The sequence below is a fragment of the Humulus lupulus genome, chromosome 3, assembly GCF_963169125.1.
Source record: "Humulus lupulus chromosome 3, drHumLupu1.1, whole genome shotgun sequence".
Classification (NCBI taxonomy): domain Eukaryota; kingdom Viridiplantae; phylum Streptophyta; class Magnoliopsida; order Rosales; family Cannabaceae; genus Humulus; species Humulus lupulus.
Genome location: NC_084795.1, coordinates 254,827,659 through 254,840,110, shown reverse-complemented (window position 1 = coordinate 254,840,110; position 12,452 = coordinate 254,827,659). Strand labels below are relative to the sequence as shown.

Genomic DNA, 12,452 nt, shown 5'->3' with positions numbered 1-12,452 from the left:
TCTATTTGATATTTCTATATCAAGAAAGATGTTTTAAATGGCTTGAATAAAAGATCCGCTTCTTATATACACTTCTTACATAATATATACAGATTTACAGATTTAAAAATATCAATTTATTTAGACTTGTTCTTGAAGGAGAAAACACTACATCTGTTCTTGAATAGCTTGTTTCAAAAGGACTTCTTCTTCTTTAGTAAATGTCTTGGTAGAAGATATAATTTCTTAGAATTGAGGTGTATTCGTTTTTAAATAATTCCGCAACTCAAGCAAAAATTTCCTTACTTGTCCAATTTCTAATGAATCAAGACAACCGTTCGTTTCGATATAAATGGTGATTATCTGTTCTTCCACCGCAAGGGGGGCTGATTGAGATTGCTTGAGTAATTCACGTAATCGTTGACCTCTTACCAATTGATTATGAGTAGCTTTATCGAGATCAGAGGAAAATTTTGCAAATGCTTCTAATTTGTGAATTGTGCCAATTCTAATTTTAATTTGTCGGCTACTTGTTTCATGGCTTTAATTTGAGACGCGGATCTTACTCTGGAAACTGAAATGCCTACATTAATAGCAGGGCGGATTCCATAATTGAACAGATCAGCGGTTAAGAATATTTGTCCATCTGTAATTGAAATTACATTAGTAGGAATATAAGTTGAAACATCTCCCGATGGGTCTCAACTATTGGTAAAGCAGTCATACTTCCTTCGCCTGAACTAGAACTTGATTTAGCAGCTCTTTCCAAAAGGCTTGAATGCAAATAAAAAACATCTTCGGGATAAGCTTCGCGGCCCGATGGTCTTTGTAATAAAAGAGAATTTGGTGATAAGCCTGTGCTTGTTTGGAGGGATCGTCATAAATGATTGAAGTGTGTTTTTCACGGTACATAAAATATTCAGCAAGAGCTACTCCTGTGTAAGGAGCGAGGTATTGTAATGTGGCCGGAGAATCCGTCGTTTTAGCTAACATAATAATGTATTCCATAGCTCCCTTTTCCTATAAAGCAGTCACCACTTGAGCCACAGAAGATGTTTTTTGACCAATAGCTACATAAACACATATTACATTTTGCCCTTGTTGATTGATAATCGCATCTGTAGCTACTGCTGTTTTCCCAGTCTGACTGTCCCCAAGAATTAATTCTCACTGACCACATCCTATAGGTATCATAGAATCAATAGCAATAAGTCCTGTTTGAAGAGGCTCATATACATAACGTCTCGAAATAATACCCGGAGCAGGAGATTCAATTAAATGAGATTCAGAAGCTGAAATTTCACCTCGACCATCAATAGGTTTAGCCAGGGCATTTATTACACGACCCAAAAAAGCCTCACTTACCGGTATCTGAGCAATTCGTTCTGTTGCTTTTACAAAACTCCCTTCTTGTATCAGCAAACTGTCACCCATTAATACAACACCGACATTATTTGATTCCAAATTCAGAACAATGCCTATGGTACCCTCTTCAAATTCTACTAATTCACTTGCCATTACTTCATCAAGACCATAAATACGAGCAATGCCATCGCCTACTTGAAGTACGGTACCAGTATTTAAAATCTTTACTTCTCTATTATATTGTTCAATACGTTCACGAATAATATTACTAATTTCATAGGCTCGAATGGTTACCATGTATATTTCTTAATTTTTTTTTTCTTTTAAAAAAAAAAATCCTTGCAGTAGAAGGACTAATCCGTTATTTCTTTCATCATTCCAACACATGTCAATATTAGTACTGATGGTACGTAAATGTAACTCGTTGTTCAAACAACTATTCAGAGTTCCTAGAGCTCCTTGTAAGGCTTATTGGAAAACATGTTGTCGAACTTGGTTAATCACTCTTTGTTGTTCAAAATGAATGGTTTCATTTTTGTAATTTTTTAATTGTTCCAAAGTCTTGGAAGTTGAATTAATAAAATTCCATTTTTTTCGTTCTATCTCAGAATATCCATTCACTCGAAACAGATCCACTTCCTTTTCTACTTTTAGTAAGCGGGCCCGGGCTTTTTCCAGTTGTTCTAGAGCCCTCCCGCGTAGTTCTTCTGAATTTCGAATAGTCTTCAAGATCCTCTGTTTTCGATTATCTAATAAATCACTTAGTGAAAGTAGATTATCTTTCCATTCATTTCAAAACTTCCACGATCCCTTCCCGAACCAAACGTGAATCTTTCGATTCATTTGGCTCTCACGCTCAATTACTTTTGATACTTATCAGAATTCCCAATTTTTTTTAATGTAATGAGACTGTCCTCTCTTCTCTAGTCATATTCTAATATAAAAGTATTGAAACTGCTCACTAATCCAAGAAAAAAATGTTCAGAGGATTCTTCTGACTAAACAAATAATTGTCAGCAAAGTTGTTTCTTTTTTTTTTCCTAAAATCCAAAGAATTCCTCTTACTTTATACATAGGTCATCCACTTAGCATTGGATAAAAGGGGGGGGGGGGGGGGGGGGGGGGGGGGGTTCAACCAAATAAAATGTTTAAATCCGTTTTTTATTGACATGAGTGTTTTATATCGAAAAAAATCCCAACTCTTCGTTTTGAAACCATTTCTGGATTAATATGGTGGTAGAAAGAGTACCATGCTTGTATTAGGACTTCAAACGATTTAGCTTTAACCCTGTTAATGGTCCCACATTATTGGTTGATAGAGAATCAAAGTGGATTTACCAATGAATCACGAAATGCTATATTTCTTAATTTATTCATAAGTAATTTGTGGAATCATGCAGCCTTTCTTTCCTACTTAATACCAAAAAATAAAGTGCAGTTGGTTGGATCCAATCTATTCTTGAAATAAACAACTCGCACACACTCCCTTTTCCAAAAAAATCAATACGCCAAGCACTACACTTAGATTTATTGGATTTGTTGCTAAAATATCAGTATTAAACTCAAGACTTATAGCGGATGGCCAATAACCTAAGGAAAGGAAAGGATCGCTTATATTTTTCATATGGTCTCCTCTTTTTATAATTCTAACAGGTTAATTCAAGCTTAAGTAACCTCAAGCAAATCCTAATGCTCGGGGTCCCGAAAACGCCCCCGGGGTAAAATAGTCAAAATTATCAGAATTTCCCCCTAATCTCACTAACTCCCAATTTATAATCAAATATTAATTCTCATTACCCAATATCCCGGTAATGTACTAAATACCCCTTGACTAAGTCCGAGTAAAGTATGAATCACAGTGTGACTTTTCCACTAGCTTGCCTCCTAGGATCGTCTCGTGTTGAGTAACCCTAGCATAACCAAATAATATTGAAGCACCACACATATATCACATATATGTCAAATATGCCCGAAAGGGCCAAAATATGAAAATTTCTCAATTAAACAGAAATGGGCCCACATGCATATTTAATACACCTAAACATGCATATCACGTCATATTATAATATTATTCACATAATGATACACATAAATATCACATAATTATATAATTCCAAAATTTGTCATCCTGGCCCCCTAATCAAGGCCCTAAGCCTTATTAGGAAATTTGGGTCATTACAAAAAGTCTCTAGCCATCTTCTCTATGTTCTAACTCTAAAAAACTAGGGTTTTATATTGAAAATCGCATTAAAATACACAACCCTATGTTTTCCCATGTGAATTGACCAAAATTCCCTTTATTTAAAAATCTGATGAATTCCTCTTTTTGGCCACCTAGCACAGTCGCGCTCTATGGTAGCGTGGTCATGCTACTTGCTCCAAAATACCATTTTTGTCAACATTTCGTCGTTTTGTGATTTTCACCTCTTTTTCGTTCCAAAGCATCCTGAGTCCTTCAAAACCTAAAAACAAACCAAAACAAACATAAAATAGAACAAAATAACCCTAAAAACAGACACACTAAAACGAATCTAAAACTCGTTTATCAAATTCCCCCAAACTTATCATTTACTCACCCTCGAGTAATGAATAGAACAATAAAAAAAACTCGACTAAAAACCTATATAACAAACACAAATGAATCAAACCAACAAAAAACAAGTACCAAAGAACATTTAAATGATGTCAATGAACACAACTACAACAACAATGTCTCAATGGAACCTCAATTTAAGCTCTAATGGATCAATGCTTCACATTTAAAAACACCCCCAATTTCATGCCTAGAAATATCAATATGCAAAATTCAACCAAATTTCAATGAAATTCAACAAAATAGATGCTAATAATTCACAAACATCACAATAATTTCATCAAATTCAATCCAATTTCATCAAAGCATGAAAAATTTCGCAACCCCCAATTTCTAGGTCAAAAGTTTTCCCCAAACTAGTTCAAAGCTCAATCCTTCAATTTTCCACAACAAATCTTCAATACCAACAACAATCAAGCATATAGTTATCACTAAACACTATAAATCTAAAACTTAAACAAGATAACCATAAAAAACCATGAATATATTCGGATTAGAACCATAGAACACAAAAAAATGCAATAGAGAGGATACTTTGGGAAAAAACACTTACAATATAGAAGAAAATTAGGCAATATAAACACAAACTTAAATGAAAAGAGATTCAAAAAAAGATAACATACCAAAATGCATCAAGATACTCGAACCCATAATGAGAGAAGAGGTAGGCTCGGAGGAAAAAATTTGTTTTACAAAAAAAAAATGGCAAAAAAAAAAAACTTGGTTTCGAGAATTTTACGACTCCCAGACCTAGGGCTACTCGATCCCCCCTCCTTCCCTTCGGTGGCTCAAACTTTCTCCATCATCTTCGGCAGCGGCGCCAGTCCACAACACCTAGATCAGACGTTAGCTACCAAACTGACCATCACCCCACTGAGACCAAGCCCACCCCACCCCACCCCACCCCTTCTCCCTCTCTCGCTCTTTCCCTCTCTGTCCGCCTCCTCCCTGGGTTTGGCGGCTAGGCATCACAGGCGGCGGCTGCAACCCAACCGAATTCCTCCCTGCCAACTGCCAAGGTTAGTTATATTTTATATTTTAAATTTAAATGTATATATATTTATATTATATTTTGTGATATTATTGTATAATATATATGTGATGATTAATTGATTATGATGAATATAATATAATGTTTGGTTTGCATTTGGTGATTTTATATTTTTAATTTTGATATAGGATTTTGAGTTTTGATTAATATAAACTTAAAATTGCAGTGAGATAAAATTGAAATTGCTATTTGGAATTGGATATTTAGAATTTTCAATTGCTTTTCTATGCTTGATTGTATATTTAAAATTAAAATTGTTATTAGTTTAATGTATATTTAATATTTGGAATGTTGGATTGTTTTGCTTGATTGTATTTGTAATTTTGTAAATGTGATTTGGTGTTTAATGGATATTTAAAATGTTGGATTGTAGTTGTAGTGGATTTGACGAGATTAGTGGATTTTAGCTAGCTCTGTTAATCATTATATTATATATGTCTTTGTGCTCTATAGATTATGGATATTGATCAAGATTAAGTAGATGAAACTCCACCACCTCTACCTAACAATGATGAAATTCCTACGGATCAGGCACAGGGTAAACCTAAAAGAAGGGGTAAAAAGAAGAGAAAACCCTCATTTTCCTCCAAAAAAAAAAAAAAACAAAAGGGTCAAATATTTGGGAGCATTTCGAAAAATTGCCCCAGTTGATCATAACGATAAAGAAGAGATACCCAAGTGCATTTGTTGTTATTGTGGTAGTGAGTTCTTCTGTGATAGTAGAAAGCATGTGACTAGTCGTCTGTGGAATCACTTTAGGAATGTTTGTGAGTTTATTCTGTATAAGGTTAATGAGAAAAAGCAAAATGTTTTAAGTTTTGAGCCGATGAAAGGAGGGAAGAAAGGGAAAACAACTTTAGTTCCGGTGGCTTATAACAAAGAGGCATGTAGGCTTGCCTATCAAAGTACATTGTGTTGGATGAGTAACCTTTTAGACATGTTGAGGGGGATGGTTTCCAACAATTTGTTAGAAACATACAGCCTAGGTTTGATATCCCTTCCCGGATGAATGTTGCTCGGGATGTGTTAAAATTGTATGATGAAGAGAAAATGAATTGAAAAATATTTTAGAGCATGAGAGGGTCTCCATCACCACTGATACATGGACTTCTATTCAGAATTTGAACTATATGGCCATCACAGCGCATTGGGTTGACTCTGATTTCCACTATCAGAAAAGAATCATAAACTTTTGCCTAGTGGTAGATCACAAGGGGAAGACTATTGACAAAGAGATTGAGAATTGTTTAAATGATTGGACCATTTCAAAATTGTTTGCCATTACGGTAGATAATACTTCATCAAATGATGTTGCTATTCAGTTTTTGAAGAGACAGTATAGAAAAAAGGAAAATTGTCTCATTTTATATGGGAAGTTTTTTATTTTTTTATTTTCAATGGGTCTTTTAATTTTTAATTCTTTTTGTTAGTTATTGTTATTTTTATCACTTAGTCGTACTTTGATGTTTATTCATTAGCATTCTTTTGCTTTATTTATACATTTGAGTTTTATTTTTAGTTACTAGTTACTCTCACGTTTTTTTTTTTATCTATTTTCCCTGGTTTAGTAACTACTTACTGATTTATCACTAAAAATACTAGTAGGTGGTTACTAAGTTGAAATTTAAAAACTAGTAACTAGTTACTATAAAGTCTTTTCACATATGAAAAAAAAAAAAACAATTCGATTTTAGATTCAAAATTTATTTTAAATTGCTTGGAAGCTTTGTTTCTTTTACTGGGATTAGAGATCGATTGATTTTGTTATTAGATAGCACAAAATTGATGAAATCTTGGCCGATTATTTTTATTTTTGGTTTTGTTGTAGACAAATAACGTGTAATGTACATTTACTTAGTTTCAAAGTTAAAAACATACTTATTCAAACATGTATTTATTTTTATTATTTTTAATTATCATATAGATTTCAAATAAATAAACAATATCATAAAAATAAATAAAATATGTTTAATATACTGTATGACATAAATGTATTAAAAAATTATGGCAAAACATTATCTATAATTTTAATAAAAACCAATTCACTTTTTTTTCTTCAATATATAATAGAATGGATTACAGTTCTATAGTATATATAAATAATTTCTACATATATGACATCTAAACACAACATTGAGATATATATATATATATATATTTACATGATTGCATGACATATATATAAATTACAATAATATTTAAAAATAAATTAATGATGGAATAAAATAAGAATAGAAAAAAGTCATAGTGTAAAGTAGCATACATGCATACTATTATTAGTTTTTAATGTATCTTGCAATATACTTTGGTGAATTTGAAGAAGAAAAAGAGCTACAATCTCTTGATAGAAAATAAACTATCACACAAATTTATAAGATAAAAAATAATATGTATGACTTTATTATTTTTAAATAAATATGATTTAATTATTTAAATTATCATAAAATATATTTAAAATATTATATTTTAATTAATTAATTAATTAATTTTTATTTAAGTCTATGTTTGTTCTGGTTTTTGAATTTGGAAAAACAAGAGATTATATATTATATGTTTAATATAATATTAATATTATACATGGATTTTAAATTTAAATTTGTTGCTAGATTTTTTTTAAAAGAAGTTTGTTTCTAGTTGATAATAAATTATATTATGTTATATATTTAATATGATATTATTCTAATACGTGAAATTTAAGTTTAATTAAATTTTATTTAAGTTATAAATTATATGGTTTTATTATTTTTAAATAATTGTCATTGTAAAATATTTTAAAAATATCATATTTTAAATTGTTTAATTAATAATTTATTTAATTTGATTTAAGTTTAAATCATGTTTATAATCTACCGTTAAATATAAGAATATTATGTTAAATATAAAAATATTCCGTTAAAATTAACTAAAAAAACAAAAAACTGTTAAAACTAAGAATTTTCGTTATTTACACACTTATTATATAGAAGATATATATATATATATATAATCAATTCCATATTCAAAATTTAACTAAGTATCGTAAGCCTTGTTTCTTTTATTGGAACTAAAAATCAATTGATATTGTTATTCTATACTATAAAATCAACAAAATCAAGACTAATTTGAAAATCTTAGTAATTTGTATTTTATTTTTACTTTTGCTAGATAAGTAATTGATTACTTGGTAACTGATAACTGAGAAATTGTCCATATTTCAAAATTTTGTGCCGTATTTCCGGTTACAATAATTGGTTACTATGTCAACTAATAACACAGAAAATTTCTAGATTTCAAAACGGTGTGTCGTGTTTCCAATTACAGTGATTGGTTGCTGTGCTATTTTTTCAAAATAAAAAATATTTTCAAATTCCATGCTTTTTTAGATTTAAGAAGAAGATATAAGAATATTTGATTCATTGCAATTAACTATATCCCTTTAAGGGTGTTCGTGGTGCGGTTGGTGTGGTTTTTCTCTAATTTTTTGGACCGCACCGCATATGCGGTTTAAACAATTTTTCAAACCGCAACCAGCACTGCATACACCTCAAACCGCATAAACTGCATCGTAAAAATGTAGTGTGATGTGGTGCGGTTTTGGCGGTTTATACATATCGCCAAATAATTTTACAATTAAATATTATAATTAATAAAGATTCATAATAAATCTTATAACCATAGAGTGTTTAACAAAATAATTAAATGTACAACAAGCTAATAAACTTTAAGCAAAACAATAAAAATATAACAAACTAATAACAAATAAAAAATGTAATATAAAAGTAAATATTATTTTAATTAAGGAGGAATATCTTTAGATTGAAGTAAAATATGTGTTAGCATCCTATGAAACATTATATTTCTTTCTAGATATTGTATATATTATATTATACTATATAAATATTTATGCATTAACTTTAAATTTAGTAAAATTGAAAAAAGATAATATAAAAAAAGTTAATATAATAATGATACGGTGGAGTGTCGTTTGAACTGCATTTATAAAATTTAAAATCGCATCGTACCGCGCGGTTTGGCAAAAATACAAACCGCAATCGCACCGCGAAGGGTTCTAAACCGCAAATTGCAGTGCGATGTAGTGCGGTGTGGGCGGTTTTATGAACACCCCTATTAAGGGTGTTCGTGGTGCGGTTGGTGTGGTTTTTCTCTAATTTTTTGGACCGCACCGCATATGCGGTTTGAACAATTTTCCAAACCCCAACCAGCACTGCATACACCTCAAACCGCACTGCAAAAATGCAGTGTGGTGCAGTGCGGTTTTGGCAGTTTATACATATCGCCAAATAATTTAACAATTAAATATTATAATTAAGAAAGATTCATAATAAATCTTATAACCATAGAGTGTTTAACAAAATAATTAAATGTACAATAAGCTAATAAACTTTAAGCAAAACAATAAAAATATAACAAACTAATAACAAATAAAAAATGTAATATAAAAGTAAATATTATTTTAATTAAGGAGGAATATATTTAGATTGAAGTAGAATATGTATTAGCAATCTATGAAACATTACATTTCTTTCTAGATATTGTGTATATTATATTATACTATATAAATATTTATGCATTAACTTTAAATTTAGTAAAATTGAAAAAATAAATATAAAAAAAATTAATATATATAATGATGCGATGGAGTGTAGTTTGAACCGCATTTATAAAATTTAAAACCGCAAACCGCACCGCACCGCGCGGTTTGGCAAAAATACAAACCACAACTGCACCGCGAAGGGTTCTAAACCGCAAATTGCGGTGCGGTGTAGTGCGGTGTGGGCAGTTTTATGAACACCCCTATATCCCTTTGCTCCAATATTTCCGTAGAAACAATTAAATCAGTAACTGGATTCCATATCTTGTTTAAATTTTTAGTTTCCGATCTTTTTTTTTTTTCCAAATCATGTCTAATTTTTTCATAATAATAATAAACCTTTAGTAATAGTACATGCGCGTGCTATATCTTTATAGTAGTGTTTTATTATCTTGCTTTTGCGAATGTGATATTTTTCTAATTAAAAAAATAGTTTATATATTTTTGGATAATGTGTTTTGTCACATTACTTATTTAGACTATTTGTTTTAATAAATTTTTTTTTGGACCCTGTGTTTTGTAAAATTGTTAAAATAGACCCCTAAACCTTATGTTGGACCCTGTGTTAGGTATAATGATTTTATTTTTGTTCTGAATTGTTAGTTTAGTGAATTATTTGTGATTTTATTTAAAAAAAATTGACAAAAATCGAGTTTAGGGTTCTATTTGAACCATTTTACAAACCACAGGATCCAAAAACTAATTTATGAAAACATAGGGTTCAAAAAATTATAAACACTTTTAAAAAATACCAATTAATATGTAAATATTTGTTTTGAATAATAATGACAATTAAATTTTTCTTAATATAATTATATATTTATATATTAATTATTAGTCTATAAAGCCTAATTTTTTTTAATATTTAATCATTCAATTTTTGACTATGAGAACATGATAAAATTTTCTTTTTTAAAAAAAATAACATTTAATAATGGAAAGTTTTTAGATTTTGAACACTTGGAGCATGGTTGGAAGTGATTGTGTAATTACACAACCTAGTAGTTGCACTTTATTTTAAAATACAAAATGTGTTTGGATGTCAAATAGTAATTACATATAAATTTCTTATGTCATGTTTGACAAGACAATTAATATTTACACAGTATAGTATAGTATAATGTCATATAATAATTATCATTTAAAACTGATAATATTTAGTAATTACACTCAGTTCTCATGGGGCCATGAGCCTCATGAGAATTAAAAAGTGTAATTGGGGCACTTAAATTACATAATCACTGTGTGACTACCTGGTTAAATGAACATGCAAAGGAGAAGTCTTGGGTAAGTCCAAGAGTGAGAAATGCTAGTATTCTCAGTGAAAACACCAATGGCAAACATGTCAATGAAGCAATGGATGCACTAGAGATATTTGAGTGGTTTGATGAAGCTCTACAACTTGATATGGAGGAAATAGAGTTGAAACTTGCTCCATCAGACCACAACCTTGCCTACAATAGTATGTTGTTGGGAAAGATCTTCTCTCGAACAAGAATCTTCCGAACCATTATCAATGGTTCTCTTAATGTTGCATGAGCCAGAATCAAAGGTTCTCTTAAGTGAAGGTCTCTTACAGTGCCTAAACACCTATTGCAAATGGTTTGACCAAAAAATTAACACCACAAAATAAGAAGTCCTCTTCTCTACTAGAGTGGCGAATTCCGAGGCAATCAAACTTTCTGAATTTCTGTGTATGCCTAGAACAAAAAATGATGTAAAGCATCTGAGACTGTCTCTGCTATCCTCAAGAGCTTAGACTAGGGACCTTTCCTCTATCCTAAACAGAGTTTCAACGAAAATACAAGGATGAAAAGTGAAGCTCCTATCTAAAGCAGGTCGCACAACCATGGTCCAAATCTTCGACTCTTCTTTAGTCTCTTATGCTGCCGCGGCGGGCCTGATCCCAAAGACGACAGTGGAGGCTGTGGACAGATTGCTGAGAAACTTCTGGTGGGGTGATATGGAGAGAGTGCCACATAGGGGCTTGAGATCAGCGTTGTAAACCTAAGGCGCTAGGGGGCCTAGGATTCTGGCCTACAAAATGTCTTAACGAAGCTTTCATGGCCAAACGAGGTTGGGAGTTGCTAATAGGGAAATAGAGTCTTTGGCAGAAGATAATGATGGCCAAAAATGGCAAGAACCATAACTTCTTGGATATACAACCTCGCTCATCAGATTCTAGTCTTTGGAAAAGTATTTTGAAAGGCAAGACAATGTTGAAAAATTGTCTATATAGGAAGATTGGAAATGGAAATTCAACCTCCATCTGGTTTGACAAGTTGATGCCCAGGTTTGATCCTAGCCCCATCCCAAAGAAAGACACCATCCACGAAATCAGCCGGGTTAACACTTTTATCACTAATGGCCAGTGGAATATCCCATTATTGGAAGAAGGTTTGAAGCTACTGATATTCAGAGAATCCTTAAGATCATTATCCCAAAGGATGGCCAAGGCGACACTTGGATGTGGGACCTCGATTCATTAGAAACATTCACAATTAGGTCAGCTATGGCACATTGCCACTCAAACAATCCCTTTGATCAGTCGGAGGTCTAGAAACATTTATGGAAGGCCAAAATACATCAGCGTCATAAGCTTCTCTGGTGGCAGGTGCTTAATGAGGCATTTCCAACAAGGGACAAGCTGAGTTCATTTTCCTCAGTGATCGACTTAAAATGTCTCTTTTGCAAAATGGATATCGAAACATCCTGGCACCTATTTTGGAATTTCCATCTAGCCACTAGAATTTGGTTTGTGAACCTGTGGGGCCTTAGGACTGGTGCTTTCACAATCGACTCTTGGCTATATTGGTATGCCTTCTTCAAGGATGACAGAAATAGACCCCTCAGTCTCAATGAGGAATGCTTCT

General features: G+C 31.7%; 1 long non-coding RNA gene and 1 pseudogene across 1 annotated transcript; both read right to left on the bottom strand.

Moving 5' to 3' along the window:
• Positions 1 to 225: 225 nt before the first annotated feature.
• On the bottom strand, positions 226 to 1,641 carry LOC133823688 (ATP synthase subunit alpha, chloroplastic-like; annotated as a pseudogene).
• A 1,747-nt stretch (positions 1,642 to 3,388) lies between these two features.
• On the bottom strand, positions 3,389 to 4,809 carry LOC133821609 (uncharacterized). Its single transcript, XR_009887705.1, has 2 exons — positions 4,561 to 4,809; positions 3,389 to 3,797 (listed from the first exon to the last, which is right to left on the bottom strand). It is a non-coding gene; the product is annotated as an uncharacterized LOC133821609 (long non-coding RNA).
• Between the last annotated feature and the right edge of the window lie 7,643 nt (positions 4,810 to 12,452).